We start from the raw sequence: 12,000 nt of genomic DNA on the forward strand, positions 1-12,000 counted from the left end.
TTGCCACATCTACCAGGCACTCTGATAAATTCCCCATCAGAAAATGGTTTGCTGCTTTTGGTAGTTTTCTGAGCTAAAAACCAGAAGGATTTTTTTTTTACCTTCATAATTAAAATGGTTTGTCTTATACCTGTTGGGCCAGGTAGAACCATCATGAAGGCCAGTTCCAGCCCGCAGACCATATTATGCCCAGGTCTGAAATAGACAGACACAATTATCGAAAGGAGTGGTCAGTCATTCTACATGACACTAATGAAAATATGTAGTCTTACACAGTTTACTGAGGTAGAAACAATGTTGCTCAACTTCCTGGTGCAACCAGTATATCAAGCAATATGTATTCTATATCTCGAGTCCCTTAGCCTCCCCTTCCCCAGTATTTCCTCGAGGGAAGGTCTAATCCCCGCTGCTTCTAATCCTGTACTGCTGGGACCAATTCAAATCCACGTGGGACTTAACGCCCTGTAATGCCTTTACAAGTAGTTGCATAAAGCTGACATCCCATTCGTTCTGGGTAGGATTCTCAGCCTGGATTACAAGGCAAATTCTGAAATAATTAATGTGAGTTGGCAAAAGAGGATGCCAGGGGTGACTTCAACCCCATTTCGAAGAATAGTCGGGTATTAATTTCACAATCGAACAATCCCTGACACCTTGTTGGACTTCAGTGCCTCTCATTCAAGTATCTATCTGTTCTGATCCTGATGGTTGTTAAAGGTTGTTGTTTTCCCTCTGCATCCTTTTGAGATCATCCTGAGGTGTAGTGAGGCAAACCACTGCATCGGGGATTTGTAACTCACACCTTTCACTTTGTAACCATGTATTTGATTATAAACAAAGGTTTTGGATTACCATCAGTTCTGGCATTTGCGGAGTTGTACATTTGTATTTGACAAGCACTCATAGGTTATATTGTTCTATTGTCTGCAAGTAAAAACCCCAAGTTGCTCCTGATGAGTACATGGGTGAATGTGGGGCTTTGTAAGGTGCTTCACACCACATTGTACCTGCACTCCATTTATCATTTATATCTTACCATGCAAGTCATGAGTTCTGTCATAAAGACTATGATAAGGCTTTATTCTATATTTTTCTTACCTTAAAAAAACCCCATGATCTAAGGATCTAATCTAACTGTGCTTTAGTCAGCCTCTCAATACTTTCTGACTTCCCCAGCCTGTCTGTGGCACTCAGAATTATGCATTCTCACTAAAGACATAAATCATTCAAAACAGGTCATGAACATATAGTATAATTACAAAATAAATGTCCTAAAACAGCTGTGAACTGTTGTTTTTTGCATACATTACTCAAACAGGAGTAAATAGTATGTTTGTTGGGTGCTATTTTCAGCCACAGATTAATAATACACATTTGTAGTACTACAGAACAGTGTATTTGTGATTGACTTAAAATAAACTCCAGTACCCATATTCATCATAATGAATATGAGCACTGTAGTTTTTGGACAGCAAGTTTGTTTGTTTTGGGGGGTTTTTATGAATACTATAAAATACTTGTAAATAACAAATAGTAATGACAGTACACCTTATATCACCATAAATCAAGCTTGGATTTGGTTGTAACCAAGAGTGTATTGGCAGGTAAAAAGTAGTAGATATTCCCTCTGATTGGAGATCATAAATCAGACTTGATTTAACTTAAACTTTACTGTATTTTAAACGAGCAATTTGCAAGTTTTCTTTACCGCCAAACATGGGTTCTTGCTGGGAGCGGCTGGTGGTGATTGTCGCTTGACAAGAGCGTCGGCCATTGTTGCATTTACAAGACAAGAGGTTATAAAATGCCCTCTTAGCAGGGCTATGACTTCAGGGCCGATTTGAGGCTACAGTGAAACGCCATCGGCAAGTGATGAGATAGGCTGTGGCTAGCTGGTTAGTGCGCTAACTTTAGTAGAAGAAAAGATGTGATAAAGACTAGTGTTAACACTGCTGTTGCTTTCCACTGCTGGAGACAGATCTTGCCGAGTAAAGGAAAGAAGTTTGATGCTGAACTCGCAACTTTTTTTCTAGACTGGTGAGTAAACAGCTGTTAATGCTAATGTTAGCTATGTAGCAATAACAAAACTTACAAATAGCTCTTTTAGAAAGCAGGTATATTTCCTTCTCAAAAGAGACCATCCTGAGTATTTATATCAATTTAATGCCGTTGTAAAATGCTAACTATGTAATGAGATATAAATGATTAATGCTAGCTTAAAATGTCAATTTCAGGTGTTTAAATTGAACTGATTGGAAGTCATAGAGGAAATGAGTGACCGGAAATGGAAGGAAAAGAGAAAGCAGACCCGGTGGAGGAAGAGAGGGGCGATTCAATCCAAGATTCATGACCATCTGAGCAGGAGAAAGTGAAAGTAACAAGAGATACTGTAATTTTAACTGAGATACAAGAAGCAGCATCGCAGCTGAGGAGAACACAAGAAAAAGATGCGGGTGGTAGTGGAAGTTGGTCTGAGGGAAATTGTGAACGAATGTAAATCCAGGTGTCATAAGCTCTCAGCACAGGCTCTATTTATAGTCTGGCTTCCCACTGTTGGAGCTGTCATTCTGTGTGTGCTCTGCAGCCCGTCTCGCCTGCCGCCCGCTAGCCCCTCTCTCATTAGAACTCCACAGCTACAGTACACGCTGGCCACGTCGGTGGGTGCTCTGCATAATTCACAGGTCAGAGACTCATTCAGTAACATGTGTTAGCCTCACACACGCACACAAGTCACACATACAGTAAATAGTATGAAGTTTGAAAACAGCACACACATGAACAAACGGGTGGATAATCAGCAGGACAAGCCCTGGGAATTGTGCAAACATACAAGTTCATATGAAAAGGGAAACAGTACAGATATTAATTAACTGCTTCACCCATGCATAGGCGTATAAAAAGTTTCCCACTGACATTTGCTGACAACAAGTTCTTCCACTTTCCTGAGCACTGTGACTGTCCCTATCAGCAGGCGAGGCTGACGATCAGCGTCTGTCTCCAGACGCGACTTGTCCCTGCTCCCTGAGATGGTAATGAGGCTCTCCCAGCAGGCCCGCTGACAGCCTCCTGTTGTGTGGCCTCATCTCTTTTAGCACTGCACAGCAAAAACAAAGAGGTGGGTGGTGGCGTCCATTCGACCCAGTGCCCCTGCTCCACCCATACCAACTGTGCTTCCAAAAACTGCAGGCGTAAGTAAATTTTTTTTTGTTTTTTAGCTATGCAAATGCACAGGGACATTAAAACACACATGTGCACCCAGGAGCCGAGTGGTGTCATGAATATGAAGTCACAGAACACATATGATTTGAGTTTGTGTGTATTTCTGTGCACCCCGTGTACCCACGCTCACACAGTGACACAAACTCAACTACCCTGCTTGCTTTCAGGCGCCGGGTGCAGGTGAGAAAAGCCTGCCAAATTTCCCTAGCTGGAGCACTCGTTTGCATATGCAGATGTTAATTACCACTGGAGCTTGTATGGGCCAATCGGCAGGCTGCTGGAACAGCTTGTGCATCGCTCTCTCCCCCCACAGGTCGCCGTTTCCACGGTTACTCCCCTGGCTGATAATAAAGATAATCACCTCCGATTTCCTTCATGGCTCATTTTCTCCTACTCGCTTCTGAAAGGCCAGAGCGCCGCTGTCTGATTTTCCACGCTGAGCTCTTATCAGCGCGCCAGGGCCGAGGACTGTGGCGGGGGCCAAGTCGACACCACCACCTGCCACACACTCACCAGAGGGGACAGATTCGTTCAGTCAGAGTCTCAGATATGGAGGGGTAATGAGTGCGAGATCATCCATCCGGTATGGTGTAATTGTGGTTGGAATAAAGGTCTAGATGAAGCAGGGTCAGATCAGATGAGATCAGGTGATGGTTGTTATCACACAGACTGACAAGGCGGTGAGCCCGGCCTGCTCGGAAAGAATGAAAGAAGGTTTTCAACAACCTTGAAATTCAGACTTGGCACACTAAATCAATAGATAATATCCTTCCTATATTGTCATGATGGTTTTATTCTAAACCCTTCATGGTTGTTAAAATGTCCAGAAGGTTATTAATCGGGATGTTTTAACACTGACCTCCATCTTTATTTGTCATTACAAAGCAATGTTTACATTTTTACAATACTCTTTACCTCAACCATTATCTGTTGTCATTAAACATTGCCTGTCGCCCACTGTATATCCAGTTTATACCTTTTTAAAGCAAGCCTTCTGCTATGGGGTCAATACAATAGATCCAATTCCCACTCACCGTCTCCCTCTTTCTCTACTTTCTGTCTCCCTCCTTGTGCTCCCTTGAACCCATTGTCCAGATAGAAACGTGCCTGGGATAGCAAGGCTTCGCTTTCAGCACACTTCTTTGAGAATTATTTAAGGCTTAGGAGTTTCTGTGACATTAATATTTGATGTGCAGGACCTGAGCGTCTCCCGGCGAGCCCAGAGCAACACTTCAGAGAACGACTGGGGTGAGGTGTGTAGCTCTCTGCTTCAAAACATACAGATACACACATGCATGCAGGCTCACATCCACTCATCACCATACCAAAAAAAAAACATTCCAGATGTTTTATAGTGGGTTATTGAATGAAAAAGACTGCATCATGAAGTCTGGAGGCTGTCTGATCTGATCTTGGATGCATTTTGTCTGAGACTGTTCTTTTATTTGCCATCTACTTTAACCCTTTGGCTTAGTTCAGTTTTCTTCAAGGTCCCTGTTTTTCTTTTTTTTTTTCCTTTTATGGCATCCATCTCTCATGCTCTCATACTTTCCTCAGGGTCTCATCTTTACCCCAATTTATGACATGTTGACAGGTTCACGGCATGGCATTAGTTGGTTCCACATGTTTTCTGTGGCAAGAATGGAGTAAATGTAACACTCTTAAAGGAGGTCTTTAGTTTTTCCTGTTGCCACAAGAGTGCAGGGTTGAGTCATTCAGAAATCTCCTGTTCCCTGTGACTGGCATGAGATGGTTTTTAAATCCCTGGTCTTATAGTGCCATCTCATGGTTCATGTGTGAAGCAGCTTTGTGGTCAAATTTCCTTAGAAGAAAATGAAGCACACCACTGAAGTCTGAAACCACTTAAAACGGGAACTTGCAACTGTTTAGACAACTGTTAATTGTGGCTTGAGCACTATAATTCCATGTTAAGAAAAGTCAGAAATTCAAATTGTGGAAAAAAAAAAAAACTGATAAATGCTAGAAAATGTTGAACATCTGTTTCAACACATTTGAACTTTATGTAGATTTTAATGGATCCAAAGGGACCTTAATATCAGTCAATACCAATCTTTGGAAAAAAAAATCTTACAACTGTCTTGAATTACCAGGTTTTACACTGAAAGCCCACTGTTATACTGCTGACAGTTTGACTTATGTAAAAGTACTCCAGAGATGAATCGAACAGATACATGTAATAAGAGCTATCTGGGCAGCCAGCACTTTAATGAATTAATCCCACAGAGCTTATCTGGCCATGTGCTGCCAGAACACACACACAGTCACCGGATGCCAATAGTATGGCGTGGGGGGTGGGAGTGGGAGAGGGTGCTCTCGTCTGGCATCATGCAAACAGCAGCGTTTCGTTTTCTATGGTTCCTCTTAGTTGTGATGGATGAAAGGAAGGTCCGTGAAAGTTAACCAAACAAGTTCAAAGCTCATGTTTCAACGTTAGGTTATTTATTGCACATCAAAACAAGGTCTGTTTTGCAAATCAGGAATAGTGTTGATGAAAATTATATGGTGGTATTCTTGCTTGTTCTTCCCCTTCTGTACCCTCTTTGTTTTTGTTTTTTTGTTTTTTCTGTTGTAGCAAATAGAAATCAGAGTTGTTATATAACTTGGACATTAAGGACTAAGAAGTGATTGCGAAATAAAATTGCAAAAAAGTGGAGTAACAAATCAAAAATGGGTGGTAGTGAAATATGAGCTGTGAAATGCCTTTTGAAGTACTAAATGCTTTGGTCTCATTCTCTGCGAGGGCTCTCTCATGCATCTACTGCATCAATATGCATAGACCCATAACACACTGAAAGAAAATCTGGATCGGGGATTTAAAGCTCCTGGGGTTATGACTGAGTATCTCTGAGACCCAAAGCACTCCTAACCTTCACAACCCTCTCAACCTTGAGCATAAATTACTTCAAGATGTCTACTGAACCACCCAATCAGAGCCAATTAGGGCTAGTTACAGGCCTGTAGAATTTGCCCTTTTCAAAAAAAAAAAAAAAAACGAGGGAAAGGACACGATGAAGCCGGGGACGAAGAGGAGACTCAAAGGAGAGACAGAAAGAGAGACAGTGGAAGAGAGAGAAGGAGTTGTGTGTGTGTGTGTGTGTGTGTGTGTGTGTGTGTGTGTGTGTGTGTGTGTGAGAGAGAGAGAGAGAGAGAGAGAGAGAGAGGACATTGGCTGGGATTTTCCACAAAAGATTTGCTAAGTTGACGAACTTTTCTTGTTGTAATATGTATCTTATCATATGTGTCCAAGACCGAGTATGCATGACTGTCATGCTGATGAAGCTGTTGCACACAGCACGTGTGTGCTTTGCGCACTGGGCTGGGTCGACTGGTACCATGGGACTGATTTTTATGAACAATAGGAGTAGGCTCCTACCAGAGGGGAGTGCTAAAGAAGAACATCTGTATGGGATCAAGGCAACAGAGGGAATGAAGGCGAGTTAAAGGTGGGAGGAGAGGGGAAAGGGAGGATTTTGGCACTGCGCTCTGTGTTGTGGAAAGTACAACGCAGACCTCTCAATCATTAACGTGAGCAGGTCATGCATATCAGAACTAAATGAATAAGGGAGGGAAAATTCCTCTTGACTCCACACAAGATTATCAAGACTGTGTATCAAATATTCGCTTTATTTGTTCCTGCAGAACGTATCCAGCAAGAATTTTGTGTGAAAATTGTGTTTACACAGAAACATTCTTTGGGTTTCCCAGAACATGATGTAATAACAAAAGAGCTCGAGGCCTCTGTCATATTTCCTGTTTGCTTCTGTCTCCTCTGACAGTCTTATTTTGTACAGTAGGACTTGTCACTGGTGTCAAGGTAACGTTTTGTGACATCATGTCTGAAAGCTGTCTTTACGCGCTGCAGGTTTGTTGGTGAAGTGGGATCAGGTTCTTTACTCTAACTGAACCTGGGACCATTAGATTTCCTCTCAATATGGTATATCTCCATTGTTCTCACATTTGAGTTCCCCAAGACCTGAGAGTGTTGGGTATGCTCTTCTCATTGATCAACTCCCCAGAGTAATCTGCTAGAGGTCTGACTGCTGTGTTACACCATATTGCTGCTTCCATTATGTTTTCCTGTGTTTCTCTTTCCACACAGCTCCCTTGGTGAGAAAGTGGACTCTGGTGCTGTCCCGCCATTATGATAAGGAAACGCTCGGCCAAGTCCTGTTTCACACGGTCTTATGTAACACGGTAGGGCATCAAATTAGCACGAGCTACAGTGTTAAGAATGAGTATAAATACATTTCCATGTTTATCTTTCATGGGTTTGGGGGTCATCACCGGGTCTGTCTGTACACTTCTGCATACCAGGGTTATGGTGGATGCCCGGCTGTTAGGAAACATCATGCACAAGGTGAATGGCAGGAAACAGAGGAGGAATTTAGATGCAGGAGTGGTGATAGATGGGTAGGTCAACAGGATGATGTGGGAGGAGAAGAGCCCATCAGACTGAATGGAGAAGCAACAGCAGTGTCATCAAGCAGAGATGAGGGTATGGCATCATTTCCTCTACTCTATTGGTCAAATCATCGCTGATGTCCCCTCCAGCAGAGTCCCTCTGCACTTAGATTCCTGTTCTACACCCGCATCCCATCAATGAAAAGGAAAGCAGGAAAGCCTCTCAACTTCAAGGAATGTTTATTGACATTTTTATCTTAAGAAACTGATGTAATTATAGTGGAAGAGATGCCCAGATGACCTCACTGGCATAATGTCATTACATTCTCATGAGCTTCCTCTTAATTGTCAGTTAAAAACAATGAAGAATTAACTACGTTAGCAAAGCGAAGAATGAAAGAAAGCTTTGGTTGCAAACAGGCGTTTTAAATTCAAAGCAGAATGACTACAGATGAATGAAGGGTTTACAAAACACATATTATTTTAATGCATTTTATAGGAAAAGCAATCCCTTATTATTCTGCATATTTTATGACATGCCACAGCACAGAAGAAGGATACAGAATAAAGGAGCACATTGGGCAGAGAGACAGAAGAGGGAAACTAAGGCCACCAGCAGAACTATTACTGGGACCAGCAACAACTCTTGCAGTGCTCTTGAATTCATGCATTTTATGAAAATGTGGAGCTTTGAATGTCACCAATATTATCCCCATATTTCTGCCTGTTAGTCTGTGCAGTCACATGTCAGTCATGCTCCTATGATGGCTGCATCCAGCTGGCTCAAAGACTCCAAAAACAGCAAAAACTCCTCAAGGGAAAAAAAACAAAAACCAAATGGGTCCCTGAGGGTCAGATTCTGCGCTGCCATGTGCTGATCCTCGTGATGTCCTGGCAATACCCCCCACCCCCACCCCCCCACCCGTCACTGCACAGAGATTCTTTGTGCATGTAAACCAAAATAAGTCAAATGGTAAGATAGGGAGGGTAACTAAAAGAAATGGGGAGGGAGAGGCAAAAAAGAGATATAAGCAATATCCCACAGAAATACCCCCCTGTCAGACTTAGCTAATCAGGATTCTTCAGCTGTAAACAGACACATGCTTCACATTCAAATAAGTGTTAACCATACTATGCAAAGATAATCATCCACAAGTAAATCACACCAGGAGAGAAGTTAGATTAGATGTCATCTGAAAAAGTTAGGTTTTAAGTGTATTTCATTTATATAACACTTCAAAAAGCAAACAGGTTCTGCACCAAAGTGCTTCAGAAAGACAAACATACTGTATATATATATACATTTACAAGTGTAAAGATGTATATGCAAAACAGATGTTTGAGGAAGAGTCAAGGAATCAGATGAAAATAAACATGTTAAACACAGTTTAAAAATCAGAGAATAAAAGTGAGTCTTAAGGTCTGAAGCATCAGCAGACTGTCTGTGGCCTCTGGCTTCAGAGCCAAGGAGCCGCTACAGATAAAACCCTGTCACTTGCCTTGTCTTTCCATGAACACTGCACAGCCAACATGCCACGGTGGGAGAATCTGAGTAGTCTTTTGCTGCTGTAAGGAGTGAGAGGTTCTGAGATAAATGTTTGGGTGAGACCATTGAGAGATTTCTAGACAATTAGAAGAATTTTAAGGTTTATCCTGAAATGAACAGGGAGCCAGTGTAAGGATGCACGGATAGGGGTGATGTGGTCTTGTTTCTTTGTTAATAACCGGGAAGCAGTTTTTTGAATTCGTTGTAAACAGAAGATGGATAGCTTGAGATGTGTAGGGTAGTAGTCCAGCCTGGGTGATACGAAATGCCTCATTTTGGAGATGGTTCTAAGGTGGAAGAAGCTAGACCTGACAACAGAATTTACCTACCTGTTGAAACTTAGATCCCCCTCAGATATAAGAGCCAGGTTCTTAGCATGTGGCCTGATGGAGGCAGAAAGGTGAGTAAGGATCTGGGCAGTAACAGTGTTAAAATCTTTAGAATGGAGTAGAATTTCTATCTTGTCCTCTTTTTAACTGAAGGTAATTATGAACCAACCAGTCTTTAATATGTTGGAGACATATGTTGGGAATTGAGGGGGAGTCAGATCTGAGTATCATCTGTGTAGCAGTGAAAAGAGATGTTATGAGTTTGATTCTTCTTCCCAGTGGTAGCATGTAAAGACAGAAAAGAAGTGGACCTAAAACTGAACCCTGTGGAACCCCACGTGAAATATTTGCAGGTGCGGAGGGATGAGCTGCCAATGGAAACAGTGAAGCATCTGTCTGAAATGTAAGAATGGAACCAATCAAGGGCGGGCCCTGAAATGCCGACTGAGCACTCCAGGAGCATCATGTAATTTACAGTTTCAAAACCTGCACTGAGATCTTGAAGAATTGAGATAGAGCAGCACAGAGGAGGTCATTTGTCACTCTTAGGAGAGCTGTCTGTATGCTGTGGTGTTCACAGGACCCAGACTTGAATTTCTCAAACATATTGCTTTTGTTTCAAGAGGACACACCGATTCAAAATGACATTTTCTAAAATCTATAAAAAGAAAGAAAACTTAGAAATTGACCTATAATTATATGAAATAGCCAGGCAAGACCAGGCTTCTTAAGGAGTGGCTGAACTATAGCATGTTTAAAACAAGTCAGGACTGCATGTGGCTACAAAATAATTAGAAATAATATAATAAATCAGGATTATAATATATTGAAAGCAGGAAGGATTGTGGTGGGATTTGTAGAGGAGAAAGCAGAGGAGTTAATTACGGAGTTTATAGTGCTGTGTAATGGTTATTAATCGGTTTTCCAGACTGTGTGAAATCATAGTGAATATATGCACATATTATTCTGTCCAGCTTAGTGGCCTATTACTTTTAATGAGGATTTTACTGCATCAAGTGCCACCATGTTGAATTACATTATATTCATTTATTTGTATTTGGACAGGGTTTTTTTTTTTTGGCAGATTTTATTTGACTCTGTCTCACCATTTCATAATGATTTTCTAATGGTGTGATAATGAGAGAAAATTATTAGAGACAGGCAGTTGGATTTGATTCCCACCAGGCCTAGTTTGAATATTATTATATCAGCTTTCTTCACGCCTGTTTCAACTTCTTCAGAAATAAAGCTGGAGATAGTTTTAACAGTGTAAGAAACGTTTTAAACCACAGCTAAGTTTACTTAATTGTCAAAACTTACTTTATTCAAAACGTATACTTCAAACCCACAGTGTCAGTTTCATTAAACGTCAATGGGATTTCAAGTGGCCCTCAGCAGATCTGAACTGAAACATACAAGGTGACCAGCAGGAGCAGCCGCCCCAGACACCAGCCTGATCTTGGCTTGGTTCAGTCTCATATGGTTGAACTGTTTGACAAGCAAACCTCCAGGCAGTCCTCAAAAACCCAGCGGTGGGACTGCAGTGCTTCCAGATGTGGCCTGCCTGGACGTCTGGAACGGCACATCTCTCATGAACGGTGAACACCCAACATCACACTGTTACAACACACCACACATCAGTGCAACAGTTTGTCACTTTCTGCTGATGTGGTGCGATTACGAAATAGCATGTGTGTTTTGTCTATGATGTAAGTGTGTGTGTGTGTGTGTGTGTGTGTGTGTGTGTTAGAGCATTTGAAAAAGGCGTGTACAGTACATGCAAACGTGCATGTGTGCTTGTGTGGTTCAGTGGATGACTCACTACAGGCTGTTAGTCATTTGTCCAGGGACACACAAAAACTACGGCCAAGCGTTGTGTGTGACGCCATGTGCTTTTACAGGCCTCTAAGCTATGTACACAACATGTAGGAGGCAGGAAGAGTGCTTCCTGTTTACCAGGTGCATCTTCAAAAATAGGACCCACTTAACATCTTTAACACCTTTCTACAAATCCTCGAGCTGAAGTTGTGTTGTTTTAGATATCTAGCTTTGTTTTATTTCAACTTTATATTCTCATATTCTCATGGGAATACTGATTCTGTGATTCTATTGAGCCATTGTACTTTCTTTTCAAAGACAAACCAGTGCAAATGGCTTATATTTGTACCTCGTCTGCTAGAACATCACATGAAACTTTCCTGTTGTGCACCCACAGCCCCCCACACTGCAGAAGCAGATGTGCCACTTGTGCCCAAACTGTGCAAACTTCTATGAAAGATGGCCAACTTTTTTCACCAGGAAACAAACGTACAACAAAGATAAGGCTCAACCAGATGCCTTGTTCCAACCACTAACATCTCATTTTCTCATCCTGGTGCTTGCTGCTCATGTGTACGCACACAAGGAAAGGGAGGAAGCCGGGGCCGTTGCTTTGGGGGAAACGGGTTAACAGCAGGCAGTTAGAAAAGGGGTGTGGAAAGAGCA

Source organism: Seriola dumerili, unplaced genomic scaffold, assembly GCF_002260705.1.
Source record: "Seriola dumerili isolate Sdu_G_001 unplaced genomic scaffold, Sdu_1.0 BDQW01000468.1, whole genome shotgun sequence".
Lineage (NCBI taxonomy): Eukaryota > Metazoa > Chordata > Actinopteri > Carangiformes > Carangidae > Seriola > Seriola dumerili.